Source organism: Ascaphus truei, chromosome 7 (genome assembly GCF_040206685.1).
Source record: "Ascaphus truei isolate aAscTru1 chromosome 7, aAscTru1.hap1, whole genome shotgun sequence".
In the NCBI taxonomy this organism is placed as follows: Eukaryota; Metazoa; Chordata; class Amphibia; order Anura; family Ascaphidae; genus Ascaphus; species Ascaphus truei.
In genome coordinates this window covers 86,806,519-86,829,407 of record NC_134489.1, presented here as the reverse complement: position 1 = coordinate 86,829,407, position 22,889 = coordinate 86,806,519, and positions in this window count along the sequence as shown.

Below are 22,889 nucleotides of genomic sequence, written 5' to 3'. Positions count from 1 at the left end.
AAAAAAAACATAATAGCAGTTTTGTGCATACTGACACAATTCACTTGAGCATTCTGAAATCATTTTTCAAACCTATTCTGGTTTACTAAACTAGACAAAAGTGTTATAAAATGTTAAAATGTAAAGTCTGTATTTAATTTCTTAGATGCTGATTTTCTTCTCTCTTTGTAAAAATGTAAAGTCTCATTTGTAGAATGAACCAGAAGCACCTTATATACCTTAGCATTTTTATACAGTCAATTATTACAAAATTACAAAAGTGTAACTCTAATATAAGTTGTTAAGCAACACTACACATAAGGCAAAATATAAACTTTGGAGCTTTCAGAAAATATATATATTATATACTGTAAGTTTTATAGTATGAATCAGCCACAAATATGTGTAACAAACAAAAACACTGCTTGTCTGAGAATTTGCAATGTGTACTTTTTCTGGAAGAAAAAAATGTATAACTAAACATGCAGACTGTATCCTGGATATTGCTGATTATAGTCAGGATATAGTCTGCAACATACTGTACAGTAAGCATAAATCTATTTTAAATGTATTTCAAGCACTTGGATATTCGCGTGTCAACACTGAAACTGCATGTTGCTAAATTAAGAGTAAATTTAAGGCTCTGTAGATTATTATTATTGAAGGTATACTTTATAGCCAGAAATATTCTTTTAATATATTCAGTGTGGTTTTGTCAAAGGAATGCTAACTTCAGGAGTTCTGAAGTCAGGTGGCAGCAGTCTATGATTAATGATGTCCTGTTTGATAATTGAAGTACTAAGAGGCATCGAAACGTATTACTCCTTCCCACATCTTTTTCTTCCCCTTTATTTTTCACCGGTGGATTTCAGAATTTCAGATACTTGCATTGTCATGAAAGACTTCCTATAAATGTCCATTGAAGCATTTATCTATGTTTGGACCCATGATAGCTGCTGTCCCAAATCAGTGTTGCCTGCTTTTGCTGAGCATCTGACAGTATGACAAATACTAGCAGCACTTCAGTGTACTTTCAAAAGTGGTGACATTATTACACAAAATAAAGCATAACCTGGTGCACAGCCACCAAGGCTTTGATAAAGCGCCTGTTCTTCCTGTTGCAAAATGCAACCGAGTGTTTGAATCCCTTGGTCCATACTAAGCTCCAATGAACTCTTTCACAGCCGGAAAAGCATTGCAGAATAATGCTTTGCAAGCCACTCTGGCAGCAAAAGGGTTAATAAACCAAGTGATATTTTATATTTTTCCAACTTCAAGTTCCCTTTCCTGACTTTTGGAAATGCACCGTTCTGTAATAGATGTTGAGAAATCAAAAATGATTCATGCTCACCCCTTGAAGATGTGTAGTTCTCCTTTAAACTTAACTAATTTTGTAGAAATCTGCTTCATCATGAAAATCCTCATCATAAACGTGGGTTTTTGAGTACGTAAAAAATATATGAACAGCTTTTCTTTTCATTTTTTCTACGTGATCCTTTTCTGGTGATATTTCTCACGTAATGCATTATTTAATTTTTGCTATTCACATCTCTTTGAATTGACTACTAGTGCTGAAAAGTTATATATTGTCCTATGCAAACATCAAGTGTGAGTCTATGTAAAATGTGATAGTCTACAGAACCTCATAAATCATTATGGTGGAGAGAAGAGTAGAAACAGTAGAAAAGGAGCGGATATTTTTTTTAACAGTGAAAAATATATGAAATTTATTTAACCACTGAATAAGGGAACTGTGGCAGGGTCTATAACTGCTTATTTCATGTGCTATCAATATAGATTGTAAAGAGGTTGAACTGAACGAAATGGACATATGTAATTTTCAACTTAATCTACCATTAAACCTGAAAGTTAACCATTTGTAAATTGCTGATCCTACAAGTTTTATATTGCAAGTACAAATGTAGCCATAATTGCGAGCTCAGCATCCCCCAGTCCGAGAGAGGAGACTATACGCCCCATAACTGGCCGTGGCTTTTACCTTCCCTAGAGCTGTGGCATTTTGTCATCTGCACCTGTCTTAAAGGTGCTTAATTAACAATCAGAGAAAGAAAACAAACTATTACCTATTCCATTCTATTTTTGCTTTACAAAAATAACATTGAGCAGTCAGCAGCTCTAAAGCAGAATGTGATAGAGATACCACCCATAAGCTGCTTTAGGTCACACTGCTAGAGCAGTGGCTCTGAAAAGCTGTGGTTGTGGGTTCTATTCCTGTTGAGTCTGACACAATTCCAGTCATTAGGCTGTTACCTTTAGGCTTATTAACTTTGTATTGGAAGTGTGGGATGGGGCTCATTCAAATATACTTTGCATAGCCATTAGCATATCTCCCAGTCAGTTACCTCAGGTGAGCTCCTTTTTCCGCACAGGCATGTCTTCTTAATTTATTTATGGGGACATGTATTAATTTAGACCTCTCTCTCCCTCCATTCTGAAGAACGGGTTTGCACTGTTTTGCACATCCCTATTAATAATGGCAATATGAGTATATGCGGATGATTGATTAAAAGCACACATATATATTTAATTTATTGGAAGACATTGTGAAGCATATGAAGATAGAACCTCGCTCAAACTAGAGTTGGTGCCGTGTGGTACCAGGGAGATAGTCAAACTGTACACAAAAAAACTGATGGGTCATGTTGGAGAGACACGATCCACAGGAAGAAATCCCTTTAGTGTGCACTACTGACTAAATTAATTTATATATAATTTTAATGTTATGGTCTTGATGAAAATGCAGACAAAAGCAGTCTAAAATCAAAGTTTAATGACACGTCATAATAATCACACAAAATGTTACAAAAATTTAAAAAGAGCAAATGTCGATTTGTACCTGAAGTAGAGGGACCTACTTGATGAATGCCTTAATATGCATGCATATAAATTATTATGTGGCCTTATAAATGTGTGTATCTCTTAAAGTCTTGCAGACGTATTTGTTGACCTAAAAATTGGTCTGATACACTAAACACTAGTATATGGCTGTGGTATTAGTCTGTGTGTTCCCTAATCGTGAACACGATTAGGGACCACACAGACTAATACTATACTAGTGTATACTAGTGTTTAGTGTATCAGACCCATTTTTAGGTCAACGAATACGTCTGCAAGACTTTAAGAGATACACACATTTATAAGGCCACATAATAATTTATATGCATGCATATTAAGGCATTCATCAAGTAGGTCCCTCTACTTCAGGTACAAATCGACATTTCTTTTTTTAACATTTTGTGTGATTATTATGATATGTGTCAATAAACTTTGATTTTAGACTGCTTTTGTCTGCATTTTCATCAAGACCATAAAATTAAAATAATTTATATAAATTAATTTGCTCCAGTAGTGCACCAGTAAAGGGATTTCTTCCTGTGGATAGTGTCTCTCCAACAAAGCCCAAAACATTCTGAAGACTTAATTTCCATATGACTGCTACTGTACCTACTGTTCTTATATCACAGTGAAATTTACTGTAAAATATACAGTACATGAGGATAATAATGTTGACATTTCAGCATTGTACACACATAACCAGCATATCTGACTTTAGAAGCTCCATGATAATTGATGGACATCAAATACATTGGATTTTTAATGGCACACCTATAAGAGGCCTTGGGGGAATGTCTGGACTGTATTCATGTATTGTAAAGCATCTAATTGATATACAGTATGTATTGCTTTAATTATAATCAATACCATGTGAGTCTTGCATTTTAATTTCATAACCCATCAATTTATTTGCAGTTACATCATAAACAAGACAAAACTCACTGGTCAGTGTGGTCTTATGATGAGTACTTTGATTGTCAGAAATGTTATATGAGGATAATAGTACACCAATTTGTCTGTTTCACCAAAATCAATATCTATTGATTTTCTACCACGTATTGCTAGGAAATTTATTTGAGATGACCCAAAAAGGAGGAGGTTATAGCTTTTATTAGTAGAAGGGCAAATGGTGATAGGTGGCGAACTAATGAAAATAAACGGATGTAAAAGAAATTGCAATATTTTTTGAAAATTATTTTAGATTATCTAAATTATACCCGTTCAATATTTATTTTTAATAGCATATGTTCTCTTTTGACCTGTCTTGGTCTTGGACAGTAGGGAGATATGGACAAGTATTAAGAAATATGTTTTAGCCATTAGATTGATGTACTGTAAGTGTAGGCATTTTTTTTATTTTTACATATCTTGGTTATATGGATCAATATTAGCAAGATTTAGTAGCTGCTCCAATACAAGAAGAAAAAAACAACCACACACATACTACTAGTGGCTACATACAACCCTGCCGTAGAAGGAATGCGGAAGATATTCAAAGATCTGCAAGCCATGTTGAAAGAGGATGGAACATTAAAAGTCATCTTCCCCAAACCCCCATCCTTGCATTCCGGCAGCCACAAAACCTCAGACAGAAGTTAGTCAATAGAAAACGTCATAATGAACTCATGACGCCAAGAAAAGTACAACACTATGCAACATATGCTGCAAACCTTGTAAACATATATGCCGAGATCCCACAGCCAATCACAAACATATAACACACAATAACACACAATGAAGAAGAAAAATATTGCACTCCCGTAGGATACCACTTCTCACAGCCAGCTCATGCCACAAATGATTTAAAAATAAAAATCCTCAACAAAATTTTAACTAGCACTCCAGAACGGAAAATATTTGAACTCAAAATTACAGTATAATGCTCTTGGATACTAAAACAAGAGGACTTAATGCCGATATGGGGTTTCTAACGCACTATCATATTTTTTTGTAATGTCTCTCCCTGCCTCTTTGATAATTTTACAATTACCCCCTCCCTGCACACTGCTGATGGATGCATCTATATATCACTGTCCCTTTCATCCATTTATTGCCCTGTCTGTTTATTTACCATTCTCTCTACCATTCCTTTCCTACATCATCTGCCTTGAGATTGCTATCTTGTTTCTTTTTCTTTGCATCTGTATTTAACTCGTATGAATGTGCTCACAGGTGATATTTTTATATCTCAGACAGGTCTGCAACCCTGCTTTTCACCATTATCTCCTAGCATACAGTGCATCCAATGCAGCAAGGGATTCTGGGAAATGCCATGAAAATGAGCACAGTGTCACCATTTGCTTCAAATCAAATTTAACATGGACTCCTATGAGTTTATTCCTGCCGTATTACACAGCTTTTGAGCACAGCTTTTGGTTAAAGAAGTGCAGAGCCAGTATTTAACTCATGGAATCTTTGTAAATCAGCATGCTAACCTGAGGAAGTGAGAAAACTCTTGAAAGCTTGTCTTATAATATCCATTGTTAGTCCAAATAAAAAAAAAGGTATCACCTAATACTGAAGTACTCATTTACTCTGCACTATCGCAACTGGACTAACACGGCTAGTTCTACGTAATGCAAGATTTAGCAAGAAGTTTAGAGATTCAAATATGATAATTACATGTATCATATTCTGTATCTCAGAAATACTGTAACCACGCTGCTTCATTCCAAGCAGCAACAATCTCCGTTCTATCTGAGGTAGTGTACACCTATCTATCTAATGATTTGCATCAAATGTAATAAACTTGTGTAGCCCTGTGTAATTTTGGGGTTACATGCCTTTCTCCTCCTGTGCAATAATCCCTGTTAAAAGGGCAGGTTTGCCAGGAGTAATCATGGGGTTTGCCCTCACTTCATACTGTATGCTGTGTATTATTCAGTGAAGGAAGTGACATCAGGCTCTGTGTCCACTAACAGCGACACAGGGGTGGTGCCTACTGAAGCTATATAATATGCAGCACTTCCTGAATTTAGTGTGTGCCTCACCATCTGAGTGAGGTGAGTCTATCCAGCAACCTGTCAGGGCTCAGGCAGTGTTTGTGGCCCTCCCTTCAGGGAGTGGTGTGGAAGACTATACCTCCTACTTCATTAGGGAGTAGGGGAAGAGTTAGACCTGCTTTCGGGGCCCTTGCCTGGGAGTGTAAGGTCAGGGACTTCCTTTGGGTTGGCAACCTGAGAATGAGTGGCTAGACGACCAAGCCACTATGATGGGCGGCTGTCCATGTCTGCTGTTAATAAAGGATCCCAAAGAAAGATATTGCTTCTGTCCTGTGTGTGGAGTCACTAAGGAAGAAGGTGCACATAGAGGTTCTCTTTCAGAGACTTCTCCCTGCTACGCTGGGGATCTGGAAGAGATAGAGGCAATCTTCTCTTTTTTGCTTGTATTGTATGACCCTATAGAAGTTAGAGAGGCACACATATTTTAATAAAATGTATGGAATGAATATATTGGCTTAATATCAAAATAAGACTGGAGATCATTTCTGGTTTCCCAAGTCTCCATTATCCATAGGTATATGAGATGATCACAAACCAGAGTGCTATGGAATTGGAGTCAGAACAACATGACTGGAGAAAAACCTCCGACTGACATGAAGCCAGACTGGCAATACAGTATGTATATACAATTCTCAGTATCTGTCCTTTATTCTCCTTTAAAGGAGCAATCAAACCCATTGATTTATTTTGTTTTGAAAAGTTGTTGTTTTTTTTTTAACAAAAGAGTGAATCAGGGTGTCTCCGAATCTGAACCCCATTAATTTCAGCTCTGGTGATCCCCTGCTGGCAGAGATACTTACCTCCATAGTTGTTGCCGGCAGCCACTCCGGCTTAGCTCGCTGGGCTTAAAAATTTAAAGCTCCCGCGTCACATGGGTTAATAGGCAGCCACGCCGATGACGTCACAGCTTCCTATTGGCCTGCAGGGTATGGCAGCTTTGAACACCAGCCATTATGGGCTCTCTGGTAGTTGAGCTGCGGCTACCAGCACCTACTACGGAGGTATGTCTGAAAGTAGGGAGTTCCTGGAGCTAAAATTAATAGGGGTCAGCTCTGGAGACCCCCTGCTGCAATGTTACACACACACACACACACATATATTGAAAAGGTGGCACTGTGTGCTCATTTGCATGTCATTTCCCAGAATCCCTTGCTGCAGTGGAAGCACTGTATGCTGGGTGATAATGGTGAAAGGCAGGGTTGCAGACCTGTCTAAGGCCGGGTCCATAGGGCTTTCGCCTGTGTGGAGGCGCACGCGGCCGTCATGTCACCCGCTGCGTTTTTTGGCCATGGTACGCGAGCCGTCCGTGGGCGTGTCTAGGGGCGTGCCAGTGATGTCACGGAGCTGATTCGTCCTCGTTGGGCAAACCGCTCAAGTGACCTGTCTGTTGTGCTGAGAAATCAGTTTAACTGATTTCTCACGCAACGCGCGTCCCTTCCTGCTTCCACGCGGACGCGCCCGCAAGCCGCATGGATGCGAACACTGCCTTAATGCTGTCTGTTCGCTCAGCGTGCTTTGCCTCCGCACGGTCTGCAGTACCATGGCCCCAGCCTATGACATGCAAATGAGCACAAAGTAATATTTCCATTATATATATATATATATATATATATATATATATATATATATATATATATATATATATATTTTTTTTGCAATATACATATATATATATATATATATATGTATATTGCAAAAAAAATTACTGGCATGGATTTAATTACAGTAGCATGAAAAACTCCACCAAATCTGAGTTCTAGGAACTATTCATGGCAAATGACCTTTATCAAGCGTACAAATCTTGGTTAACTTAACAATAAGGGTGGCCCTTACACTAGTGTTTTGTTTTTCGATTCTAAGAAACCCATTTATTTAGTATCTGTAAAAAAAAATGGAAAAACCCTCAAAATAAGCAGGGAAAATGCTTACATTTTTCATTAAAATTTTTACAATTTGACATTTTGTGCAAATTTTTGAGAGGTTTTCTTTCACAAACCCAAAAGTTTGCCTTAGTTTATCTTAAAAAATCACGCACAAAAAAAGAACCTGAGAAATAGCTTTTTTTCAGATTTTGACTTGAATTTCCCTTGGATTTGAAAATGTGTCCCGAAATTCAACTTGGACATCCAAGCAAGCTTTGAAGTTCACAAATGTTGGATTTCGAAGTCGCCAAGCTACCTTTTCATACAGTACAAGCTTCTTATATTTGATTTGGCTGCAAGTACGGTAGATGTTTTTGTACACTGCGCTTCAAGGCACACTTTCCTTGCTTCAATATAACAGCAAAAGGCAATTTTTATAAGAAACTACAATGCCTCTCTCAAAATGACAGCAGACCATGGACACAATATAAGATATTTCAAACAACAAAATGCCAACCGACTTAGCTACTGTAAAATCAACTAACTACCAGCATTACAGCAACTTAGAATTCGAAACCTCAAATTACTTTTCAAAACAGATACCCACTGTCAATCCAGAGAACACACAGCCTGCCTGGGAGTTATAAACCTGTCTGATAATGATCTGACAAAACCTGAGATTTCAGTTCTCTCTAAGGGTCTAACATTCTGTCCCACCACCAAACTGTATCAAATCCAATTATACTCAGACCTAGAAGAATTCTTCAGGAGATTATGACTAAAAGAATATTTCCACAAAAAAGAGAGCACCCCCACAACAACAAAAAGAGGAACATCTATTTCACACCACCAACAGGACGCAATGGCAATGTAGACAGCTACATAGAGAGCTTCAGATTGTGAGTTTCCTCACTAACATCAGCACAGCAGAAAACAAATTATGTACAGCCTTTCCCCCATGGAGTGATCTGCAATTAAGGAACTGCGAACCAACCACAACATTACTATCAAACCAGCAGATAAAGAAGGTGCAGATGTGGTTATGGACACAAATAAATACATAGAAGAAGGTAACAGACAACTCACAGGTATCCCCTACTACAATAAACTGACCCACTATCCAACCCAGGAATATACAAAGCAACTCAGGGATCTCATCAAATAATTCTCTAATCACCTGCAACCATAATTGGAGCAACTAAAACCCAACAACCCAGGAGTTGGCATCTTCTACTGTACATGCTACCCAAAATCAACAAATCAGGAAACCCCGGCAGACCAATTATAACAGATATAGATACACTCACTGTCAAACAAATATCAGACCTTGTGGTGAATATCCCCAAACCACTAATCACAAACACCAACAACTTCATACAAGATACCACAGATTTAGTCAAACTTAACAACATCGAAAAACTACCATTCAACACAGTACTAGTTACCATGGATGTATAATCTCGGTCCTGTAACATCACCCACATGGAGGGCACTGAGGCGTGCTTGCAATTCCTTGCAACATTTCCCCTGGATCTGAAATACAGCGCTAAAGTTTTTACCAAACTGATCAAATACATCCTCACACACAACTACTTCCGCTTCAACAAGGAAATGTGTAAAAAACATCAACAGTGGCGCTCGGCGCTGGTAAACGGTGAAAACGGTGACATTTTTAAGGAGAATCCTTAACTTTAAGGATCTCTGTGCATCAACAGTGTGTAAAATAAGTGTTTATCAATGTAGACACAAATGTGACCAATCCGTAAAGATATAATAATTCACAATACAGTGTGTGAATTCAGCAAGTGCCCTCAAATGTGATTATTTGCAATTTACAATAAAAAGGGAATACTCCTCCACTCGGACCCTCAAACATGATATGTTTCAAAATATCTCCAACAAACAAGTAATGGGGACTGCAATGGGCACCAGGATGGCACCACAATATGCCGATCTTTTTATGTCATAGCTTGAACAGAGAATCCTAGCCACATGCCTCCATAAACCTTACAAATATTACACATACAGAACATTGATGATATGTTTATAATATTGACAGATGGTGAAGATAAACTAAAACAATTTCACAAGTCCTTCAGTTCATTCCATCCATCAATCAAGCTCAAAATAGATTATTCAGCAAACCTAGTGAACTTTCTGGATATAACAGTAATGCTGAAGAATGGCAAACTACACACATACAAGACAGATTGAGTTATCTCCATAACTCTAGCTTCCATCCCACTCAAACAAAACAACCCATCATACAGCCAGGGTGTAAGTAGAGATGGGCACATTTTGGGGGATAATTTGGATCCGAAGCGGTTTGGCCGGTTCCTTTAGTCCGCGGATTTCAGCAAATCAATCTCAAAAAGGGTGATTCGTGTTTGCCGATTTTTTTTTTATTACTATTGCCAATACACTCTGTGGATTCAGCAGTGCGTTGATGGATTTTTATGAATCCACCAATGAGTTACTGAATCTGTGGATTGTATCCAATGGCGGTTTTTGATGAATCTGCACGGATTAAAAAGCTAGCAAAGCCGTTTGCGGATGTTACACTGCGAAACAGATTTTGGGGGGAAAATGTGAGAAAATCTGGGAAATGGATTTGGGCAGATTCACCCATCTCTAGCCATAAGATATCACCGCATACATAACTGTTTCAACCTTGGGTCTCAGCAAGCTTTCTGTGAGTAGGTTTATTGGCTATGCACTCAAACCAAGGCTGCGCTGAAAAGCTGTGTAATATATGTCAGGCATAAGCTTATAGAGGTCCATGTTAAAATGGATGAGAAGTACAGAGTGACACACTGTGCTCATTTGCATGTCATTACCCAGAATCCCTGGCTGTAGTGGAAGCACTGTTTACTAAGCGATAATGGGGAAACAAAGGGTTGCAGACCTGTCTGAGACATGCAAATGCCCCAAAAGTGGTATTTTTATTTACTATACACTGTAAGGTGGAGGGTTTTTGTCACTTTTTTTTAAACCCACCATAACTTTTTTAATGTCCGGTTTTACACACTATCATCATTTTGTGTAATGTTTCTCTCTGCCAGTTGTTAATTTTACAATTCAACCCAGTCTTCCCCCTGCACCCCATTCCCCTTCACATTGCTGATGTATGGTTCTACATGCTCTCCCCATTTGTCACTATCACACTCATCCATTTATTGTTCTCGTGGCCAGTCTTCTGTACCTCATCTGCCTTAGATTGTTATCTTGGTTTTTATATCTGTGTTAAACTCATGGTGGAAGCATTGTATGCTAATATATAATAGGGAAAGACAGGGTTACAGACATGTCTGACACATGCAAATGCACCCACCAGTGGTATTTTTAGTTGCTGTTAAACTCATGAAATCTTTTGTAAATTATTATTGCTTGACCTAAGGAAGAGAGAGAACTCTTGAAAGCTTGTCTTATAATATCAATTGTTAGTCCAAATAAAAAAGGTATCACCTAATACTGAAGGACTCCACTATCACAATTCGACTAACACGGCTATTTCTACTTAATTCATATAGCTTGAAACAAACTTTTCTTTTAAACGACTAATTATTAAAAAGGGAATCATTCACACTCTGTCTGGAAAGGTGACATTAATTGCAGTATAATTTTTTTATCACTTCCAGACATGTCTGTGCTGTATTGTACTGCTCTATGTAATATGCTGGTGTTATATAGATTACAAACAGATAATACAGTACATATTAATAAAAATGATGGTCTATTGGCAGTGCATACCTGAATTTTGTTTCGTAAATGAATGTCTAAAATGATTACTTGGGATTACTGCTTTTAATATGGATGCAAAGAAAGCATGAAACTAATATGAGCCTTTGAAGCTAAATGAAATGGAACTAAAAATAGTGAAGTGTTGATATTCTCTCTTGGACATTTACTTTTGCTAGACAAAGACAGGTCTGATTTCATGATGTGTAGTTGATGACAGAATGACTCTTACTTTCTTAACTGATCTTCAATGACACTGTATTAATTCACTTTGTTTAGAGGAACATGCTGTAGATTCATTTATTGGCCCAAACAAAGTCCCATTTGGTACCTTTGTAAAAGATGCTTACATCATTCTAATACATTTTAGGAGGTATACACACATGGTTAATAGAAAACAATGAGTAAACATTAATCCAGATTCAGCTAACTAAGAGTATAATACTTTGTAAATGACTCGTTATGCCAATATTATATTATTTTTTCTTGGGATATAGCCAGTCTTTTGAGATTACCATAATGTTCATGTATTCTTTGTCAGAGTTTAACAAAGTACCTCAGTTAACATAAAAAGACCTTTGTCTAGGCTACAAGTCTAGGTAAGCCTTAAATAAACTCCAGCTAAATTACAATCTATGGGGCAAAAGATATTTGAACATTAACTCATTCAAGTTGCACAGATCTTGTAACCCAATTTGCATACACTTAACTGTATTTTTAGCGTGTGGCAATTTGACAACCATTAATAAATAAACAGCCCCACACATCTGGAATACCCTTCCCCTCAATATCCAACAGCACCCTCTCTATCCACATTTAAGATTAATCTTAAAACCTACCTCCTTAACAAAGCATATGGGTAGCTCCGTGGCTGATGCTATACACCTCATATAGCCCATTGCAGATGCACTTACTAGAACACCTTCCTAGTGTCTCTGTATGTTCTTCCTACTTACCAACTAGATTGTAAGCTCTTCGGGACAGGTGCTCCTTTTCCTAATGTTACCTTTATGCCTGAAGCACGTATTCCCTTTATATATATTTTACATTTTTGGTAATTTTTTAGCAATTGTTTCATTTTGATCATTTTATGTTCGTTTAATAGTTGTTATTGAGTGAATTGTATTATTGTAGCTTGCACTTACCTCAAAGATAGACAATTTGGTTTGTTTTATTTTTTCCATAGTCACCACCACCTACAGTATACTATCTAGTGGCCTTTCCTTACTCACAGCTATTTTGTTCACAATTGTACGCTATTGATTACTTACTAGCTGTATCTTTCAATTTGGCATTTATTAGCTGGTACTACAGTATATTAGGTGCTACTTCATTTTTTTGTTTCTTGTACATAATATATATATATATATATATATATATATATATATATATATATATATATATATATATATATATATATATATATATATATATATATATTAACACACACATTCCCAGCTAGCTCAAACTCCTACACCCACCACGTCATGAATATATATTTATGTCAAAAAGAGTGCTACTGGGCGTGGCAAATGTATACAACAAAAGACAGGGATGCCCGATGCTACATCCAATTGACAAAACATATAAAGTAATAAGTATAAAGTTTAAATACTTCAATAATAATAATAACATTTACTTTGTTATTTAGTTAAACCCTTTGGACAAAGTGTCATAAGCCTGCATACCACGTCAAGGTATAACCAAAATTAATGCAGGTCCTACACTACACTGTGAACCCTTCCCTTTACCTCTGTATGAGGGGAAAGAACCATAGTAGATCCTGTTCTTTGCAGCAAAGTGAAAAGACCTCCCAAGTTAAAAAGGTGAGGAGGAGTGTTGCTCTGGGGGGAGGTGCCACCTACCTCCATACAACTGTTACCAGTCAGAAATTGATTAACACACACATTCCCAGCTAGCTCAAACTCCCACACCCACCACATCATGAATATATATTTATGTCAACAAGAGAGCTACTGAGCGTGGCAATTGTACATAAGAGACAGGGGTGCCCAATGCTACATCCAAGTGACAAAACATATATGGTAAAAAGTATAAAGTAAAATACTTCAATAATAATAAATACTTGGTTATTTAGTTAAACCTTTGGCCAATGCGTCATAAGCCTGCATACCAACGCCAAGGTACAGTAGAGGCAACTCTTATTCGAATAAAAACCAGTGGCAATTCCCCCAAAAAACCAGGAAACACCCAGGTACATTCTGAATACATGCCTTAAACTTTCCTTAAACTAGCCCCAGCATTTCTGCATTGATTAATGGCCTATCAGATTAACAGCGGGGGTCCCTGGCAGTCCCATTCAAACTGAATGGGACTGCCAGGGATCCCTGCTGTGTTAATCCTATGGGTCGTTAGTCAATGCAGAAATACCTTAAACGTGCCTCAAACTAGCCCAGAACATACCCAGCACATACCCAGCACATACCCAGAATGTAACCCGGCTAGTTTACGGCAAATGCTAGAATAAACGTTGCCTCTACTGTATAACCAAATTAATGCAGGTCCTACACTACACTGTGAACACTTCCTTTTGCCTTTGTAAGAGGGGAAGAACCATCATAGGTCCTGTTCCTGCAGCAAATGAAAAGACCTCCCAAGTTAAAAAGGTGAAGGAGGAGGAGTGAGCTCTGGGGGGAGGTGCCACCAGCCTCCAAACAACTGCTAGCAGTCAGAAATGGATTAACACACATTCCCAGCTAGCTCAAACTCCCACACCCACCACATCATGAATATATATTTATGTCAAAAGAATGCTACTGGGCGTGGCAAATGTATACAACAAAAGACAGGGGTGCCCGATGCTACATCCAATTGACAAAACATATAAAGTAATAAGTATAATTTTTAAATACTTCAATAATAATAATATTTACTTGGTTATTTAGTTAAACCCTTTGGCGTGATTAGCTATCTAAGATGAGAAACTTTCAGAGTCCCGGCGCATGCTCAGTGAGTTCCAGCGGGTCCATTGGAAAGTTGCCCAGTTCCAGCGCATGCGCGGGGCGCTGTGTCAAGGAAGGGGGACTCTTAACTGCCCACGCATGCGCAGGACGCTATTTTGAGTGCAGACGTATAACACTATGTCCCCAGGCATGCGCAGCTGAAGGACTGATGATCAGAAGCTTCTAAGTCCCTGCGCATGCCTTCATTACGGTACTAGCACCTTGGCAAATATTTTCAAAGTGCCCACGCATGCGCACTAGGACTAGGGGGGTTCTGCTCCGTTTACTAACACCCTGCACATGCGCAGTGCAGTTCTACACACCGATTTTATAGGTGAGTTATAAGAACTAAAAACAACTGTACAAATATAATAAAAAGACACTTTATCATCAGAATTTGTAGTTAATTGTCTTTACTGCTGACTATGGCTATATGTGTGTTTAGGAGGTGTTTAGGAGGTGTACTTAGGTGTATGATGCACTGTTTATGTGCAACAGCTGCTAATCATTAATGACCAATTAAGGTACTGCTGGGGTATAAAAGGTTTCAGTCCCCTCTCCCCCAGTAATAATAATTTGTCCCTGAAGAAGCTCCTTTGCTGGAGGGAAACGCGCGTTGGATGCGCAGTTGTGTCAGTCTCCTACTTGGAGCTGTTTTAATGTACAGTAGTGCCTTAAGTCTCCTGGTTTTATCTATGCAGACGGCATTAGCTTTATAAATATAACAACAGGCAGTGAGTCTGCTTTCCTGCTATACACACTACATGATATATACACAATCTGAGCCTCTTTGCTGAGAAACTCTATGTCAATGGCACCGCGAGTTCCAGCCTAACCATACTGAGGGTATTGTGGATTGATTGTGTTTGTATCAGCGTCACTTCTCAAACATATGCACTTAACACATAGGTGTTCGCTGCTATATATATCATTGCAGGATTGCTGAGTCTGTGACCGGTTAAAGGCTCACTGGGCAGTGAGTCTGCTTTCCTGCTATACACAATATACGTTATATACACAATCTGAGCCTCTTTGCTGAGAAACTCTATGTCAATGGCACTGCGAGTTCCAGCCTAACTATACTGAGGGTATTATGGATTGATTGTGTTTGTATCAGCGTCACTTCTCAAGCAAATGCACTTAACACATAGGTGTTCGCTGCTATATATATCATTGCAGGATTGCTGAGTCTGTGACCAGTCAAAGGCTCACTGAGTAGGATACGGTTACCTACAGTCTGCATATATACTCCAGAGGGGTTAACACCCTGACTTGCAGCATCCACTGTCCTGTCAAACCCAGGAATATTACATTTGGGTTTGTACAATCATACATTCATCTGACATGGTTGCACGTTATTGAATATTTAATTCATTTTTTAAAAACATTTAGTACATTACGTTTGGTAATATATGTTTTAAGTAAATTTATTAAAAGTTAGATTTTATAATATGTAGGTGTGCAGTTAGTGAATTCTTTAGGGGACTCATTCATTTTGTGTTCCCCTTCCCCCTCTTTTTGCCTGATTCACTTTTCAGTTCACAGTTTGCACCCACATTTACAATTACCATTATTATTATTTACCTTCTCACTTTATTCAATTAGTGTGGCCCTGTGATCACTCCCTAACCCTCCCATTGTTTTCTAAACCCTTTGGCCAAAGCGTCATAAGCCTGCATACCATGTCAAGATATAACCAAAGTGTAACTCCAGTGTCCCGTCTCCGTGTACAGGGGGGCAGGTATTTGCAACAAACACTCCGTGTACTGGATGTGGAACATTTGCTCCGTGCGCTCCCCCCTCTGGTCTCTCCACCGACGGGTACACGTCCTCAGCTGTCAGGACTTCCAGCTGCTCATACCAACACAGGGCTCTTCCGAATCAGCTTGTAGTACTCCTAGCACGAGAACACTGCTGCTGTTAACCCCAGATGGGACAGGGCTGCGCGCTCCCGCTTGCGCATAAATGCTTGCAGTACAATTGCAATAGTTGCACTCCAAATAACACACCCTTTGCGTTTTGTCTTTTAGACTTCGTCAGGGGCAATTAAAAAATGGGTAATAAGTTATGGTGGGTAAAAAGTAACAAAAACCCTCCACCATACAGCACGCAGCAAATAGAAAGAAATACAAATATCACTTGTGAGTATGTTCACATGTCTCAGACAGACCTTCCACCATACCATTCACTATTATCTCCTACATATAGTGCTTTAACCACTGCAGGGAATTCTGGGAAATGACATGCAAACAAGCAAACCTTTTGCTGCTAATCTATTTTAACATGGATCCCTATATGCTTATGCCTGCCGTATTACACAGCTTTTCAGCACAACCTGGGTTAAAGAAGTGCATAGCCAGTAAAATACTCACAAACAGCTGTTTTGACCTTTTGAGCCTCTTCAGTATGAGATTGGTTATAATGGCTATGCAATTTGAAGCTAGGATAGGTTTCAACCACACATTAAATAAGTTACGGCAGATAAAGAGTAACAAGAACTCTCCACCGTACAGCAAATAAAAATATCCCTTGTGAGCCCATTCACGTCTCACACAGGTCTGCAAACTCTGCTTTTCACCATTATATCCTAGTGTACAAGTGCTTCCACTGCAGCAAGGGATTCTGGGAAATTAGCAAACAGTGTCACCTTTTATGACCAATGCCTTAAAACGTGAAAGTGTATTATTTTGGCATGTTATCCCAGGTTTCGATATTTTTACAAATTGTACTTCCCAAGTGATATAAACAATGTGGACATCCCTAATATTAAATTTTTATAGAACTATTATTTAAATACGTATAATAGGAACAACTTAGACATACAGTATGAAAGGTTCTCTCATGTATCAACAATATCAGGTTACAAAAAAAAAATTCCTTTATCATAAATGGGACATACAGTATATATAAAAAGTCACCTGGAATGAGTCATACACCACATAGTGATATGCAAAACAAATCTCTGGTGAATGCAAATTAGGTTAATTTAAGTATTAGGAGATTCATTTGCATTTTTTTTTTTAATTTGACAAAAAGACTGTCTTCAAAAAGCATTCAATCTAGGTTATTTTGAGCATTCTGCAAGGAAATTGCTGAGAAGCTGATTAACTATAACCTTACAACTAAACCAGGTCCTAGTTTAAGGAAAAAAATAGCATTCAGAGTCAATACTCCATTTGTTTTAATTGAATGTATTCACAATCCTGGCACGCAATGATTAAATGTAACATATATTCTTCATCAGGGACTACAGAAAATGTTTGTTACAGTGATTGTGATTCAATGATAATACAAGGAGGGCAGTATTATAAGTTGGAAATCCAGTATTCAGTATCACCACACTTTTAGCCTACTTGGGGGTAAGGATGCAGTACCCTTCAATGTATTTCTTTTAAGTTAAGGAATATGGAAGTGAGTTATATGAAGATTTTCCCTAGCAGCCACATAATTATGTGATATGCAAAGAAATAAATGTGAAGTTAAAATGTTAATGTCAATTAAATTAACTTAATGCGTCAACTCGTTTTTGTTATGTTGGTTATTTTAGTAATATCCCTGTGATAATGGGAGTAAAGCAGAAGTTTTAATGTAGATCGCAGATTGTTTTAAGTGCATCTATAACAAACCGTCATCCCATTGCTCTTGCATTCCAATTTAGTTTTAATGATAATAAAACTTTTTGAAATCTCTTTTTACTCTTTCACACCTACCATTGTAATATGAAATTAAACTGTGTCTTTCAAAACTAAAGCTGTCTCGCATTTTAATCTGGTCTGTAACTGTTACATACGCCTATAATTTATATTATCTTTAACTGTGCATGCAATGTTTGTATAGTCCTGTTCACTAAATGTAACTATGTATTTCTAACCATGTATTATTTATCATAACTATGTGCTCAGGACATACTTGAAAATGAGAGGTAACTTTCAATGTATTACGTCCTGGTAAAACATTTTATAAATAAATAAATACATTTCAATGTCATAATTATGCTGGTAATGCATAAAAAGAACGTACGAACCATTTGAAAAAACTGGGCCATGGACACTTAGGAATAGAGCCCATGTTTGCAGTGACGGAACCCTGCTGGGGTGGTGTAAGCGGTTAAGGTTTTTCAATGTTGCAGGAGGTTGCCAGGGATTGGGCAAGGATCGGGAGTCGGACTAGCAGAGGTGCAAAAAGGTGGGTAACAGGCTGCAGAGGCAGCCATTTTACACAACTGAACAGAATCCTGCATTTCCTCCCCCTGTTTTGTTGTTTGTTTTCATTATTTATGTTTGTGCTCGAATTATTGTCACAGCATGCAGGATGCTGCTTACCATAGGAAGTTGGTTTGGTTCCCCCAAGGGGGTATGGTTAAGGTAGTAGCAATGCCGATAGCCTTGCATCAGGGCTTGCGCTAACCTATGGACATGATGGCGATACGTGCCCATTGGCCCTACTGGTCAATGGCTGGCATTATATTTTTTCAGGTGAACTGTATGTTTAAACTGTTTAAGTTATGGAAATATTTGCTGGCAAGTTTGTGTGATGCTAATAAATGCTGGGGCCATTTTACATCCAAACTGGTGTTAGTGTGTTATTAGGACTTGGTGGAATAGCCTACGGAAGCAGGGAAATGGAGGAATCTGAAAGTCATGACAATGTCTAAGCTTTAGTCTTCATGTGCAAATGTAGTGATATCCAGCAGGATAGTTTTCAAAAAGGGCGAGCCACCCAATAACAAAAGGGCACATAACTGTAGAAATGGAAGAAAGTAAGTGTATTATTACGAATTGGAAATGAAACACCTAATAATAACAGTAGAGAAAAGGAGTTGCAGACTGGAATAGTTCAGTAACACTCTGTTTATCTACTGCTGCTGCTTTGGAGAAACATGGTTGGAGTATAAAATATTGTACCATACATGTGAATAATCATAATCATAACCATAAAGACCACTCATAAAATAATTGAACCTTCCTAACAGGTTTTAAAGCAAGCAACCCTTCCAAAATTTGGCAATTTACGTTTAACCAAATTATTTTCAGAAAGAATTTGGTGCTGACAGCAATTATAGAAATAATGATTTTAGGGCTTACCACAGTCTGTGGGGAACAAGAACATCAGACATTCCCCAGGCTCTTAAATGCTTAACAAGTCAACAATAACATTTTAAAATCAATGTGGATCCTGACAGGAAGCCAATGCACAGACAAGAGAGTGGGACTGATGTGATGTGATTCTTTAGAAACATTTACTGTAAGTAGCTTCTCAACTGTATGTTGAATAAGTCCTAGCTTTTGAAACAAGACTACTTTCTAGGAAATATTAAAAGTAGTGTACACTTGTTCTTACAGAAAAAACATAATAAAATATGCTATATTCTATTCTACTGTAGTAGACACCAATTAAAATGTTTAATGAGCTAATAAAAAACTTGATCAGTTATAATCACTTGAATAGAATTTCTACAGAAAAGCTTGTTCACTCCATGTTTCATTTAGACATTACAGAAGTGACAACTCCTGAAAACATTGGTTAAATATTACAAAAATGGAACAAACCCAGCAATGGAGATTATATTTGTCTAATAGTGCTCTAAATCTTGATGAACAATGAAGATGTAGTGCATTATTAGTGCCACTTTGGACATCTTTGTCCATACAGTAAGTAGATTAATAAAAGTAAGATCTTGATAAGTATAGAAATAGTCTATGAAGAATATTAAAATAAATCTGTGCGATGTGTGAGATTGTTTGCCTTTGCCCTTGATAAACAGGTGTGCCAAAATTGATTCTAACTTTCCTTGTTTAAATTCTAATATATATTTTCTCAGTTGTCTTTAGTCATTATTTTATACTTTAAAAATGATTATTCTTTAGTTAATCTTATGTAGCCCTTTTTGTGAACCGGCCTGACCCACCCAATCTCACATTGGCCCCTCGTGGTCTAACCGGTTCCTTTCCCCGCAACACACCTGCTCTAAGGGACTACTGGTAACTGCGTAACACCTGTGGCTCCAGTAGATCTGAGCCTCCGCTAGCTGGGAGCCTGGGGAAACCCTTACCATTTACCTGGTGCAGCGCCTCCTCTTACCCAGGATCCCCGTTATGAAAGATAGCCCTGGGTAAGAAATACAACACTCATAGATATAATACTAACACTTTACTAACACACAAACAAAGCAGTACACAACATCATAACCTTATGCTCTATCCGCATCACCTCAGCCCAATGTCTGGTGTTCCCACCCAGTGTCCTGTGATCCCCACACCCAATGTCCCGTACTCCTACGGAGGTCGTGGGTGACTGCGCAGTCACTAAATTAAGCTAGGGCCCAGTTGGTGCACTTATATACTTCAGAGGTACCTTCCGAGCACTCCGATGCTCGGGCCTGCAACTCTCTTCTAAAAGGGTCAGACGTCCGTCTGATCCTATCCAGGTACTTCTCTCCGTGGACCCCAACGAGGGTCCCACCGCTTCCCGGGAACAGCAACAGAATCACGGCAACACCAACCGCATCACGGGAACAGCAACCGCCGCTATCCCTAACTAACCCTATCAGGACAGAAACCCTAACCTAGGGCCTGTCCCTGATGAACCGCAACCTGGGATGGCTTGGGGAAAACTCCTAGGGCCTGTGGAACAATAACCTGCCCCCCCTCCCCTAGCTACCCAGTCCTATCTGTAACTCTCTAGCTACTCCTAACTCCCAGATGCTAACAGCCTGCAGCAGACACACAGCTCTCACTGTCAGCCTGCAGGCATTCACACACGCTGCACACACTGCGCCCAGCACATGCAGCGACACACACACACACAGCTGCACTCACACACAGCCACCTGAATCCCGCAGCAAATCCACTGCACTCACGCTGTGCCTATTTGCCAGTGCGCACAGCCCTATCCGCTGTGGCACTGCCAAACTGCACCTTCCGCACCTAAGGGTAACCTCCTTATCTAGGGCCATCCCTCTTCAGTTACCCCCTGCCCTTACCGGGAATTGGGGCCTGCCTGGGGACCTAAGGAGAACCCTTACCTGGTGCAGGAGCCACGCGCTCCTTGCACCCTTCCTACTCCTTCCTTCTCCTCGTGCAGACTGACGTGTGCAAAGCCCGGGAAATGTATCTATATTCCCGGGCTGAGCTTCCTCCAGCCCTATTGGCCGCAAGGGAGCACCTGACCTCTGTCTCCCTATGCCTGCCCTCGCGCGATCTCTCCCTAGCTCTGGGGATCCTACCTGCGCATGCGCGACCTGTCTGGAGCCTTCCCTGCGCTGGCCACCTACTGCGCATGCGCGAACTAACGCGCAATGGTGGCGCCCTCTCCTTAAGCCGCCGGGCCGGTGGCAACGCGATCGCGGCCTTAGCGACGGCCCGATCGCGTCCCTGGCAACCGGCCTGCACCTCACAGTCCCGCTCTGCTCCCTGCAATGGCCCCCACCCTCGCGTCTGCCCGGCGGGTCCACCGCTGCCTCCGGCGGCACCCGCGACAACCCGGTAAGCCCGGAGGGGGGTCAGGGAGTCAAATTTTACCTCAGGGCTATATTCTCCCCCTCGCAGAATCCCAACGCCCTCGCTTGGGTATCAACCATACAGTGGATTATATAATGGAAAAATCATTTCACATGTAGCATGCATTTTGTCACTGGTACCCAACATACCCGCATGGATACCCGAGGCCAGCTGAGTCTCAGAGTGGAGTGCCCCTAACAGATTGGGTGAGGGTATCCCTCCTTGACTCCTGTGAGTCTTTTGGAGCTCAAGACCTGTCCCTTGCACCAACCCACCTTCTCCCTCTCGCAGAAAAAAATGTACGGGGTCCTGGGTGTTGACCCTTGCCGGATCCTCCGGTCTCGTCTCACGGGAGACAGGGAGGTTCAGTCTCTTGCCTCGATCCACCACATGGCGAACATAACGCTCCATCGCGCAACTGGGAGAGGCCACAACTACTGGAGCGGTCTCAACACAGTCTTTGTCCGCTCCAGCAATCCCTTTAACGGTGACTTCTTCCTCGGACGGCACCACTTCTTCGGGTAGGCCCGGGTCTTGAGAAGGCCAAGCTTGGAGACTCCTCGTGCAGGAGTATGTGTCGCTCCGGTCCGCTACACCGGATACCTTGATGAGGTCGGATTCGTTCCATGATCCGCAGAGATCTTCTGGGGGAGACACCTCCACCAGGACGCGATGACGGGGTGAGCCCATCGCCCGGGTGACCCTACCTCTGGAGTCACCAGGCTCCACGATCACCGGGGAGCTCACACCCGACACCCCTGGGGCAGTCAACTTACCCCTATCGTTGTCGGCAGGTACTGATCCCAAGCCTGGGACCGCTGGTACCTCGGTGGTAGGCCGGACTGGCCGTTGCAGGGCACACGGGCCCACATCAGGGTCTGCATCAGTTGAGGTGGTTGCCTCGGTGACCTCACTGGAGTGGTCCGCCGGCAGGCGCATCACCACGCTCGGTTGGTCGCTAGAATCACCACACATGGGCGGGGGTATAAA